The sequence below is a fragment of the Acomys minous genome (genome assembly GCF_964271855.1).
Source record: "Acomys minous genome assembly, chromosome: 11".
In the NCBI taxonomy this organism is placed as follows: domain Eukaryota; kingdom Metazoa; phylum Chordata; class Mammalia; order Rodentia; family Muridae; genus Acomys; species Acomys minous.
Genome location: NC_140492.1, coordinates 55,581,194 through 55,594,561, shown reverse-complemented (window position 1 = coordinate 55,594,561; position 13,368 = coordinate 55,581,194).

Sequence of the window (13,368 nt, the reverse complement as noted above, 5' to 3'; positions counted from 1 at the left end):
TTAAATACTTTTATGGAATAACTTTTATGCTATACATACCATGCAATTCACATGTTTCAATTGTTCTGTTCAGGGACTTTTAGTATATTCACAAATGTGTGCAAACACTACCATGTCCATTTCACAAGATTTTCCACACCAACCAAGAGACCCCTACAGCTGTCAATCCTCCAGGCTCCTCCCTCTCCCCTCACTCCTCACTGCTAAGCAGCCGTTACATCCTTTTCTGGCTGGATTTGCCTATGCTTGACATTACATATGTATGTACGTGTGTATACACACATATGGAATCATTTCTTGGAACATTTGTAAATGGCTTTTCTATGGTAACAGTTTTCAATGTTTATCCATGTAATGTCATTTTATTTCTTTTTTGATAGTTTGTAGGGCAGTTTGTATCATAGTCTATAAATACATATGTAATTAATATATTTGTGTACTATATTTGATTTGCTTGTTTGTGTGTGTGTTTGAGACAGATCGATGCTATGTAGCCTGGGTTGGCCTTCAATTCAATATGTAGCCCAAGTCAGCCTCTGAATCATGATCCTCCTGCCTCAGCACACTTAGCGTGAGATTGCAGACACTTTACCTGGCCCACATTTTCATAATTTTTATTATATTTGAAAATTATAGCTACATATATGAAGTATAAAGTGATGGTCCCATTCTGAATGCAGTGTGGGATACTTAAATCAAGCAAGTTAATCCTTGTGTCACCTTGTGTCACTTAAATACTCAATATTTTTAATGACAACATATTAAAATTCCTTTGATATTTTACTGCAGAGATCTCAAGTATTAGCTAGATCCAATGCTTTGCACAGTGCTTTCACCAACAGTTCGTTCCTCTACTAGAGGAAACTCCATACAGTTTTCTGCAACATTCCCTCCCCCTGTACAGTGTCCCCTCCTCTCCAGCCTTATCAGTACTTACTGTGTGAGGTGGCACCTCACTGCCATTTTACCTAGCGGCTTTAAGCATAATTTTCATGTCGCTGTCAGCCCATGCACAGGGCCAGCTATTCGGTTCTTTTGCGCATTCCCTCAGTGGGATGTTTGTTTTCTGGAGGATTGAGCTCCTTATACATTTTGCAAATTAGTCATTTATCCGGGTGCATCTTATAAAGATTTTCCCTCAACCCATAGATGCCTGACACCATGTGGAACTGTTTTCCTGTGCTCCCATTTGTGCAGTGTTTCTGTGGCCTGTGTTTCTGGGGGGCACATCTAAACAACACCCCCAGGCCAATGCTGTCACCCCTGAGTATTTTCTCTAGGTGCTTTTTTGTTTCACTGGGTTTTGTTGTCGTTTCGTTTTGTTTTAAATTTGAGAAGGGGCCTCATTAAGTTACCCAGGCTGCATCTGAATTCACTCTGTAGCCAGCTGGTTTTGGACTTTCAATCCTCCTCAGCCTTCCAAGTAGTGGGGACTGCTTGCTTGTGCCACCAGGCCTGACAGATATTTAAATTTTGACTGATATTAAGTTTAGAAATATTCTTGGGTGATCAGACCATTTAAACATTAGTGTTTCCATCGCATGCACAAAATAGTATCTTTTTCCTTCTATCTCTTTCAGTTTTGATATTAGTTTTAGAAGTTCAGGTGCCCTTACCTCCCTGACCAAATATAGTCTTAAGGGTAAGGGTTCGGTGGGGGCAGGAAGCTGTTACAGTGAGACTTTTCTTTTAATTTATCTTCCTGAGAGGCCATTGCTAGTGTGAGAAACACTACTGGTGGTTGTTTTGTTGTTGTTTTCTTTTGGTTTGGTTTGGTTTTTCGAGACAGGGTTTGTCTCTGTAGCCTTGGCTGTCCTGGGCATGCTTTGTAGAGCAGGCTAGCCTCGAACTCATGGAGATCTGGCTGCCTCTGCCCCACAAGTGCTGGGATGAAAAGCGTGCTCCACCACCGCCCAGCCTTGCTGTTTTGCCTGCGGGTGGCTTGGACATCACTCTGTAGACAAGGCTAGTTTGATGTAATTAAGTGGTGAGGCCATCAGGGCTGAGATGTTATGTCCTATTTCTGAATCAATCTCCAGCCATTTCTTTATTCACATGTACATATTTCCTATTCTTTTTATCCTTTGGTGTCGCGAGGGTGTACGTATCTGGAATTCCTCCTGGGTTCTATGTGGGACATAAGTTGTTCATAATAACATTTTACAATGCTTCGTATTTCTATGGTAGCTGCTGTAATGTCTCCATTTTGATGTAGTTCTCAATTTTGTGTTCAGTGTAGGCAAAGCATGATTTACTGTTCAATCTTTTGAAACACTGAGTCTGTTGTTCATGTTTTCTGTCTTTTTATGCCCTGGTTCCTATCTTTCCCCTTCCGGTTGTTAACGCATGCGCAGCTTGACCCTTCCTACTCCAGTCCCAACACTAGGCAGCTCATTTGCGATCTTTGGGTTGTGAGCCGTACTGTGATCCTTGTTGCTCCTGGAGCGGCACATGCTCCGTCCTGCACGTTTCAGTGTGCTCTTTCTCAGTGTTTGCTGCCTTCGTTTTTAGGTTCTTTCAAAAGCCGTTTATTGATCTCTTAGTTGTTCTGGCATATTACCTAATTGTTCTGTGCTTGTGGATTTCCAAATTCTTCTTAGTAGAGATTTCTCATTTTACAAATTTGTGATGTTAAGAAAAATGTCAGCAGGGGCTGGGGGCACTGGAGAGAGATGGCTTAGTGGTTAAGAGTCTTCCAGAGGTCCTGAGTTCAATTCCCAGCAACGACATGGTGGCTCACAACCATCTATAATGAGATCAGATGCCCTCTTCTGGTGTTCAAGGCTACATGTAGACAGAACTCATATACATAAAATAAACTTTTTTTTAAATTAGGAAGATAATACTAAAATAAAAAATTATATTTACATGTCTTCCTCATCTATCTGTCTTTTTCAGTTGCTAGACTTGTCTTATGGTCTGCTGTAGGACAATCCGGACAGTGTTCTGTTTATTTTGTTAGGTCGATTTGGTCAATAGTGTCAAGTCCAGAGTTTTTTTTTTTATTGATTTTGTCTGGATAATCTGTCCAATACTGAAAATGGTATATGGAAGTCCCTTACTGGTAATTTATGGTATTTCTTTTGTTGATGCTGTTTTGAGACAGGGTCTCATTACAGCCTGTGCTGATCTGGAACTTATGATCCTCCTGCCTCTACCTTCTGCATGCTGGACAGTGGTGTGCCACCAGCCCCAGTACTGCACCATTTCTCTATTTTGATCGATCCAATCTTTTAACATCTGCTTTAATTATTTAAGTGCTACACTGTTGGTGGCAACAGCTATTGTGTCCTCTTGACAAAGTGAGCTCCTCATTAGGACGTTTATGGCCTCTTTTGCCACTTTAAATCTCAAGCCCCTCTGTCTGACGCAGGGCTTAGCACCACCATTCTTACGTTGCGTTCTTGTGGAATGCCTTCTTCTGTCCTTTTAGTCTCACTCTTATGCGCCCTTAAGAGACCACAACGGCTACAACATATATTATAGTTGGATCTTGGTTTTTGATCCACTCATTCACTGTCTTTTCATTGGAGAATATAAGGCCCTTACATTCAGTGTAATTCCTGACAGTACTGACTTACATGGCTGTTTTCTGGTTGTTCTGTAGACGTCTACAAAGAAGGTGGAGGCTATGAGAACAGGGCAGTCAGTGCCGTTAGCACTGTAGAAGACATTGAGAAATCTCCCTGTAAGCTTCTGCGTCTACTTCAAAACTTTGATTGCTCTCCAGGCTACAAGGAAAGTAGCAATGAAAATAATTTCATGGTTGGGGTCACCACAACATTAGGGTCTCAGCATTAGGGACGTTGAGAACCACTGACCTAGAAGTACAGAACTACAAACTTCTATAACACTGAAGTTGATGAAAACAGAAAATATGGTAAGATCAATAAATAGGTAATGTAAAAATGATACACCCTAAACCCTTACTAATTAAAGTCCCAGAGGCTAAGGAGATGGTTCAGCTGCAAGTGTTTGCTCTGGGCTGGAGAGATGTCTCAGAGGTTAAGAGCACTGTCAGTTCTTCCTAAAGGTCCTGAATTCAATTCCCAGCAACCACATAGTGGATCACAGCCTTCTAAAATATGATCTGATTTTTTATTCTGCCCTGTGGGTGTACATGCAGGCAGAGCACTGTATACATAATAGTAAATATATAAATCTTTTTAAAAAAAGAAAATGTTTGCTCTACAAGAAGAAAGCCTGTTTGATTCCCAGCTGGGGATATGAAGGCAGGAGCCTAGGGCTTGCTGGCAGCCCATCTATGTGAATCAGTGATCTGCTAAGCATTGTGGCACAGGCCTGTAGTCCCAGCCCTCAGGAGGCAGAGGCAGGCAGATCTCTTAGTTCAAGGCCAGCCAGGTCTACATGTAGGTCTAAGACAGCCAAGGCTACACAGAAAAACCCTGTCTCAGAAAAAAAACAAAAAGCAAAAAACAAAAAGCAAGCCGCAGGATGGTAGCTAATTACAACCCTTTGGATGCAGCTGGTCTGGCTTACAGCAGGAAAGGAAGTCAGGGAGACTGCAGCAGCGAGAAGACTGAATACACCCCTGCCAGAGTGAAGATGGAAGGGGCCATGTGTTGGGAAATGCAGGTGGCCTTCAGTAGAATGGTACTGCACAGGCAGCAAGCACACAGGGACTTCACTTCTACAATCTACTAGTCTAAATTCTGCCACCAGGCTCAGTGAACTCAAGCTTGACTTTCAGGGTGCAGACAAAAGCCAGGCTCACTCTAAGCTGCCTCTCAGCTTTCAAATCCCGAGTCCAGTCTAACCTGTGTGGACTTTGGAAGCATAGGACGGTGACACGGCAAATATTAATAGTACGACACTAAGCAGTTGACCTGTGATGGTCTGTTCTGCGGCCACAGAAAGCTGATGCCTCACAGTGCAGTGCTGTTTCCCTGGAGGAACCCTCTATTCACAGCAGGGCTCTTGTTTTATAGTCACTTATCTCTTTCCCTTTTCTAAAGCGTATGCTTCCCTTCGGTATCCATGGAAAACCGTCTAGAAAACAATCCCAATCTAAATTAGTTTTGTATGTAAAAACAGGTAAATGCTCTTTTCTTGAGACAGGGTATCTTGGTGTAGCTTTGGCTGTCATATGTAGACCAGCTGGCCTTGAACTCAGAGATCCGCATGCCTCTGTCTCCCAAGTATTGAGATTAAAGGTGTGCTCCACCACAGCCTGGTTGAAGATAGATGTTTGTGAGACAGATTCTCACTATATATCCCAGGATGACCTCAAACTTGTAACACTCCCATCTCAGCCTCCCAAGGTAACAGGATTACAGGCACGCTGTCACCTCACTCACCTTTAAAAAGAAAAATCAGAGAGTTTGGATAGGAACCAGCTGATTGTGTCATTTATCTTTTTCCCTTTATTTTTATAAGTACGGGTATTTAGCCTGCATGTTGTCTGTGTGCCACATGTGTGCCTGGTGCCCGTAAAGGCAGAGTATATCAGATCCCTTGGGACTAGAGTTTTACATAGTTATGAACTGCCATGTGGGTAGTGGGACCAAACTTTCCCTCTTAAGAGCATCCAGGGCTCTTAGCCACTGACCATCTCAAACCCACAAAGAGAAACTCATCTCTGACCAGAAAGAGCCACATCTATAGCAATGATTTTTAAAATTCAAGTAGGTAAATGACATGGAAATGGCAAACTCTTAGAAAACTGATGTCTCAACTTGCAAATCCACCAAATATATATGTACACCAGTCAGAAAATATTTTAATAGTTACAAAACATTTTTTTTACAGAATCAGTATAAAATAGCAATTGATTATTTTATAATTATGAGAATTAGACTTGAGGTCTTGGCTAAATGGGACTGGACCAAGCACAGAACTTGGCCTGCGGGCCCAGACACCATCCTCGGAAGTCCACGCTGCTGACATCTGTCATGCTTAGCTGATGAGATGATGGAGTCTCTTTAAAAAAACCTCTCTACTCATTCTTTGGAGGCTTGAAGTGAATTCGGCAGCGCTCATTAAACACCTAAGATATTCAAACAGAAACAAAAGTCATACAGTCATCTTACATAAATCAGGCCTCGCTATAAATTCAGATCAACAGATCTAGGTCAACAGGCTCAGGGAAAAGGAAGTTTCTTTAGCACACCAAATTCAGCATGATGTGCACCTTGGTGACATTCACTAGACAATTTCAGCGCCCAATTGCTGGCTAGACCTGTCTTCTGCTAAATTACGTGAATTTATGTATTTCTTGTTTTGTTCACCTTGTGTCCTAAAATTTGAAACAACATGGGCTGGAGAGATGGCTCAGAGGTTAAGGGCACTGACTGCTCCTCCTTAGGCCCTGAGTTCAATTCCCAGCAGCCACATGGCAGCTCACAACCATCTATAATGTGATCTAATGCCCTCTTCTGGCCTGCAGGTGTATGTGCAGGCAGAGCACTGTATACATATAATAAAAAAATCTTTAAAAAATCGAAACAACATATAAATGTCAAAAGAATGCCCTATGACTAAATGCGGCTACGCTACATAAAGCTTTCATAGGAGTAAAAGGCATAAAAATAAGGGAGCTGTTAACATTCTTATGTGAGAAGATTTCTGATGTATGTTAAAGAACACCCCCCCCCCACACACAGAACTTCTATTTATGAACAGAGGAAAAATTCACTTTAAGGAGAAACACACATGAGTGTCTGAAGGCCCACCCTCCCCTACATGTGCAAGACCTCACAGTATGAGGCAGATGTTCACTATACACTGTGTTTGTTTTCAGTTTGGATTTTGAGACAGGCTTTTGCTTTGTGGCTCATACTGGCCTTGAACTTGCTATGTAGCTTGTCTTGGCCTCAAACTCACACTCCTCCTGCACCAGCCTCAGCACCAGTGCTGAGTCACAGGCCACCATGCCTGGCTATGTTTTCACTTTCCGTGGGCTAATGATGCACAGAAGAGTACTCTCTGAGTGTCATCCACTGTCGGTGTCTTGAGAACACAGCTTTACTGGGGATGCCATCCCATCATACTGAAGGGCACCTGGGATGTCACATCCAACACTGTTCCACTCTTTCTACCATGCTCTACATGTACCAACATCCTCTGGACTGGCTCCCAAAAGCCAGACAGTCACCAAACCCTTCTCCCGCCACAGTCCCAGAATAAATTATGACCTCTTCAGAGAATGAATGAATAGACAAAAAGCCTTCAAGCACCACAGCCCCTAAGCCAATGCAAGGGCAAGTGCAGGCTACATTTTGGCAAGGAAGACAAGATAAGAAATGCCATAAAGCACTCGATTTTTAAAAATTTTTTTATTATTATTAGATATACAGTGTTCTGCCTGCATGTACACCTGCAAGCTAGAAGAAGGCATCAGATTATATTATAGAGGGTTGTGAACCACCGTGTGGTTGCTGGGAATTGAGCTCAGGGTCTCTGGAGGAGCAGTCAGTAAGCCTAACCTCTGAGCCATCTCTCTAGCCACCGGCACTCAGTTCATAGTTTGTAATTTATTTACTCCTTCTCATGCTATGAGTATTTTTTTTAAAAAAAAGGATGGATGTAGTTATTTAATAACACAAGAAATAAGCTGGCTACAAATAGGCAGAACATGGCTTCACTTACAATGTTAAGAAACAGTTAAGAAGCATACAAAAGCTGGAAGGTCACACACCAAGACACCAGCATCACCTCTGCTTAATGAATACATTTCTTTCCTTTTTTGTTAAAAATTTGAAATAAAATTAATTCTGCAACAAAAGTTCCTGAATAAACAAACAGTTATTAAATACCAGAATTAGTCAGTGCCCAGCAGCTAAGATTCAACCCAAGGAGATCCAGGCGGAGAAGGGTGGAGAAAGCTTGCTGTTCTTTCCTCCTGCTGGAACTTACTTATCTGAGTGTTTCCTCTCCACTTATGTGCCCTGTGTAACTGCATTTAATGAGACTCAATGACTGCTAACTGACACCACTGCAAAATACTGCTAGCAACTTTGGTTTCTTAAAAGTAACTATACAAAAAGCTATTTTTTTTCCCCCAAGACAGGGTTTCTCTGTGTAATCTTGGCTGTGCTGGACTCACTTTGTAGACCAGACTGGTCTCAAACTTACAGAGATCCTCCTGCCTCTGCCTCCCCAGTGCTGGGATTAAAGGCATGTGCCACTACATCTGGCCACAAAAGGCTAATTTCAACAACTAAACTCTTTCAAAGTTCTCAGTTAACTATAGTAAAAACCAAATATGCCCATAATTAGTGTTAGACAATACAAAGTTTGTATTCAACCTCACTCTGTAGTGGATCACAGAATCTTCCCTGTGCCTGTAAGGCCATGATGCTCCAACAGAGGTTAGCAACACTTACCACCCTCAGCCTTTTGCTGGGCTCTGTTCTCCAAGCCTGCCTGCTCTTCCTGGCCCCTCCCCGTTGCCCCTTGATTGCTCAGTTCCGTATTTCTCTGTGAGAACCACCATTGTTTCCTACCTTCCAGCTCCTGTCATTTACCACTTCTTCGACATTTAGCTCTGATTGCATCCATTTCAACTGCAAGAAAGAGAGAAAAACAGAAATTCTGAACTACAGCCCCAGTGCTGAGGAATGGGGATGAGGTGGAGACAGGAAGATCCTGGGGACCTGCTGGCCAGGCAATCTAGGCAAAGCTGCAAGCTTCCAGTTCAGCGAGAGACCCTGCCTCAAAAAATAAGGTGGAGAAGTAATTGAGGAAGACATCCCAATATAACCTCTGGCCTCATCTCACCAGCACAGACAACCATACCCCCACCCCAACACACACACCACATACAATATCAAATAAATGTAAACTTTTAAAAGCCTATGTAATATTATAGTAATAAGCTGCCCTTTTGTTGAGCTCTCTGAGACACTGGTCCTGGAAGCACTGCCTCTCCACAATTTAGACCCAAACATGTCTGTCTCAAGGTGTCCTCCAAGGACTTGTGTCTAGGGATGAGCTGGCCCTACTAACTTTGTGACAGGGAGGGAAAAGAACAGCAAAACTAGCCCCAAAGTAGAAAGTTTGCCTGAAAACGACTAGAAAGCAAAGCGCTTGTAATGGATGCGCCATTACTTGTATCAGGACAGAAAGGTGCCTCCAGGGGGAAGGAGAAGCTGGAAGTTCAGCTGTAGGAAGCTCACCCATGGGGAGAGAGCTCACTGGAAACTCCAGCTGACTGCCTCCACTTGTCAGTCAGCTCCTGCTGCCTGTGTGCAGATCCACCTGATACAGTCGGTTACTCCGAGGGGACACTGCTCTGCCTGACTCCTAGTGGGGAGCTCTCCCCAGCTGAGTCCTGCTAGAGACTTCCAGCACCCAATTCAATGGTGTTACTAATGCGATGACGGTAAGACCTGGGGGGGGAGGACTGAGGATGCACCCATAGAATCCAGCTTCCCACATGTCCACTGCTAGGTCAACAGGAAGAAGCATCTTCTCTACTTAACACTGCAGTTACAGGTTAGCAGGAAAACAAGCTTTCAGCTCTGTCCTGCCTCTCTTGTCCACAAACAGTGCTGCTGCTAAAGGTCACTGACGTCTCCGTAGCTGTGTGATGGGATGTAAAACTTCTCTAATTCTCAAATTCTGTGTGACCCCTGGCCCTGGAGGTGAGAATAGAAAAATGCGAGATGTTAGGAAGTTCGCCTAAGATATGCAATGAAAAGAAAAACAGAAAATGTGATGTCACTAGGGTACAGATAGTCTGCTACACTGTGCCATAATTTGAATTAAGTTCTTATTTAAAGGAAAAACAGTAGGTAGGTAAGAATGATGTTAAGGAGGTGATAAATAGGAGGTAATTTTGGTTAAAAAAAAAAGTTTAAAAGAGCTTCCTTTGTTCTATTACTATAAAACCTCCATGGAACTGCTTCCATGATAAAACCTGGACCTGGGGTGCTCTAGCTCAGTGTTCCCAGGCCATGCTCACTCATATTTGGCTCCAGAACAAACTAGCTCATATTTGAAAAGGGGGTGGCGGTGAGAATAAGAATGTTTTAGGAAAAAATGGATTTTATATAGTAAAAGATAAAATGAGTCAGGTGTGGTGGCACATGCCTTTAATCCCATCACTTAGAAGGCAGAGGCAAGGGGATCTTGGTGAGTTCAAGGCCAGGCTGGTCAACAGACTGAGTCCAGGACAGCCAAAGCTGGTTAAAAAAAAAAAAAAAAGGAGGAATTCTCCTAAATAGGAAAGATGAAAACAAAGCAGAACCCTAACATATAAAAGACTTGAGTAGGTTGCACAAGGTGACTCACTTTCAGATCCCATAACCACACTGGGAAGATAGACCAGCAGCCATTGCTGCACTGGCTACAGGCTACTCACAGTTGCCCTTCCTGCCTGGGAAGCAAGCCTGCCACTTATTCACTGATGGCTCCTATGCCCCTCCCCCTCCCTGCACACCTTCCAGGCACTAAGGGCAAAAGGGTGGATCTGAGTGCTGAGTAAATAGAGACACAGTCACTCCCAATCCCAGGCCTTAGCTGACCTTTGCCCTTCACTTCAAGGGTAGCTCCACTCTGACTTTTCAATACATGACTTAGCCATCCTGCCCACACACTGTCAACATCTTGAACACAAGCCAGGGTGTGAGGGTGACACGGCTGCCGCATGCTCACACCACTGCTGGTTAGGATCCACTGGGCCGATGTGGAAGGCTCCGCGGTGTCCCTTTCCTCCTCCACTGGCTAAGCTGTGGGTTAGTTGGAAAGAGTGGCCGCTCCTGACAGTGGAGGACAGGTCTGCAGTCATGTGCTAAACAAATAGAAAGCTCAAAGCTACTCAGACCCTGAGCAATTGTACAAAAGAGCACACAAGGAACTCGGAATATCAGGGGAAGGTCAAGGGCTATTTTATCAAGTTCACCATCTGGAGACTCCATCACTGCCTGATGAAAAAGCAAGACTGAAACAGAGGCCTAGGCAGTGGACAAAGACACAGACACAGGGTTGAGGCTGCATCCAGGAAACACTTAAAAACTGAGAAAGCACAGCTGCCTGGCCTACTTGCTGTGTGCCCTGTGCATCTGGCTGCATCTACTAAACAAACATCTAGTTCCACAAAGATGTAATATTTTTAAAAAGCACCACCACAACAACTGTGTTGCCCATTGTGCTATTTTAAACAGACAAAGTGGGGTCATTACAGCAGCTACCAAAGAAATATGAAGCACTGTAAAATGCTAAACAACATATGCTCCACATAGAACCCACGTGGAATTCCCACACAACACTTACACCCTACTGACACCAAACAAAGAAAAAATAGGAAATATGCACAGGTGAATAAAGAAATGCATGGAGATTAAATGAGAAATAAAATGTAACACGTCAGCCCTGATGGCCTCACCAATTAATTACATTGAACAAGCCTTGTGTACACAGTGATGTCCAAGCCACCCACAGGCTGCAGTGTGACACTGCATAAAAACAAGGCCAGGTGGTGATGGCACATGCCTTTGATCCCAGCACTTGGGAGGCAGAGACAGGCAGATCTTCCTGAGTTCAAGGCCAGCCTGGACTACAGAGTGAGGTCCAGGACAGCCGGAGCTGTTACACAGAGAAACCCTGTCTCGAATAACCAAACCAAAAAAACAACACTGAAAAATGAGACAACAACAAAACAACCACCTGTAGAGTCCGCATACTAGCAATGGCATCTCTGAAAGATAAGTTAAATGAAAAATTTCATTGTAACAGCTTCCCGCCCCAACCAAACCCTTAGGAGGAAATTTGGTCAGAGAGGTAAGTTCACCTGAACTTCCAAAACTAATATCAAAAACTCAAAGAGCTACATGGAAAAATATAATATTTTCTGCATGCACTGGAAACACTAATGTTTAGATGGTCTGATCACCCAAGGATATTTGTAAACTTAATATCAGTCAAAATTTAAATATCTGTCAGGCCTGGTGGCACAAGCAAGCAGTCCCAATACTTGGAAGGCTGAGGAGGATTGAAAGTCCAAAGCCAGCTGGCTACAGAGTGAATTCAGATGCAGCCTGGGTAACTTAATGAGGCCCCTTCTCAAATTTAAAACAAAATGAAACAACAACAAACTCCAGTAAAACAAAAAAGCAACTAGAAAAAATAGTCAGGGGTGACAGTATTAGCCTGGGGGTGTTGTTTAGATGTGCCCCCCAGAAACACAGGCCACAGAAACACTGCACAAATGGGAGCACAGGAAAAGAGTTCCACATGGTGTCAGGCATCTATGGGTTGAGGGAAAATCTATATCAGATGCACCTTGGATAAATGACTAATTTGCAAATTATATAAGGAGCTCAATCCTCCAGAAAAACAAACATCCCACTGAGGGAATGCGCAAAAGAACCGAATAGCTGGCCCTGTGCATGTGGCTGACAGGGACATGAAAATTATGCTTAAAGCCACTAGGTAAAATGGCAGTGAGGTGTCACCTCACAATAAGTACTGATAAGGCTGGAGAGGAGGGGACACTGTACAGGTGGAGGGAATGTTGCAGAAAACTGTATGGAGTTTCCTCTAGTAGAGGAATGAACTGTTGGTGAAAGCACTGTGCAAAGCATTGGATCTAGCTAATACTTGAGATCTCAGCAGTGTAACATCAAAGGAATTTTAATATGTTGTCATTCAAAATATTGAGTATTTGAGGTGACACAAGGATTAACTTGCTTGATTTAAGTATCCCACACTGCATTCAGAACGGGAACATCACTTTATACTTCATATATATGTATTTTTTCAGATTTAATAAAAATCATGAAAATGTGGGCCAGGTAAAGTGTCTGCAATCTCACGCTAAGTGGGCTGAGGCAGGAGGATCATGAGTCAGAGGCTGACTTGGGCTACATATTGAATTGAAGGCCAACCCAGGCTACATAGCATCCATCTGTCTCAAACACACATACAAACAAACAAACCAAACATAGTACACAAATATATTAATTACATATGTATTTATAGACTATGATACAAACTGCCCTACAAAACATCAAAAAAGAAATAAAATGATGCTACATGGATGAACATTGAAAACTGTTCACATAAAAAAGCCAATTACAAATGTTCCAAGAAATGATTCCATATGTGTGTATACACACGTACATACATGTGTAATGTCAAGCATAGGCAAATCCAGACAGAAAAGGATGTAACGGCTGCTTAGCAGTGAGGAGTGAGGGGAGAGGGAGGAGCCTGGAGGATTGACAGCTGTAGGGGTCTCTTGGTTGGTGTGGAAAATCTTGTGAAATGGACATGGTGGTGTTTGCACACATTTGTGAATATACTAAAAGCCCCTAAACAGAACAATTGAAATATGTGAATCGCATGGTATTCATGGAATATAAGTTATTCAACAACGTATTTAGTGGGCCAGTGAGATGGCTCAGT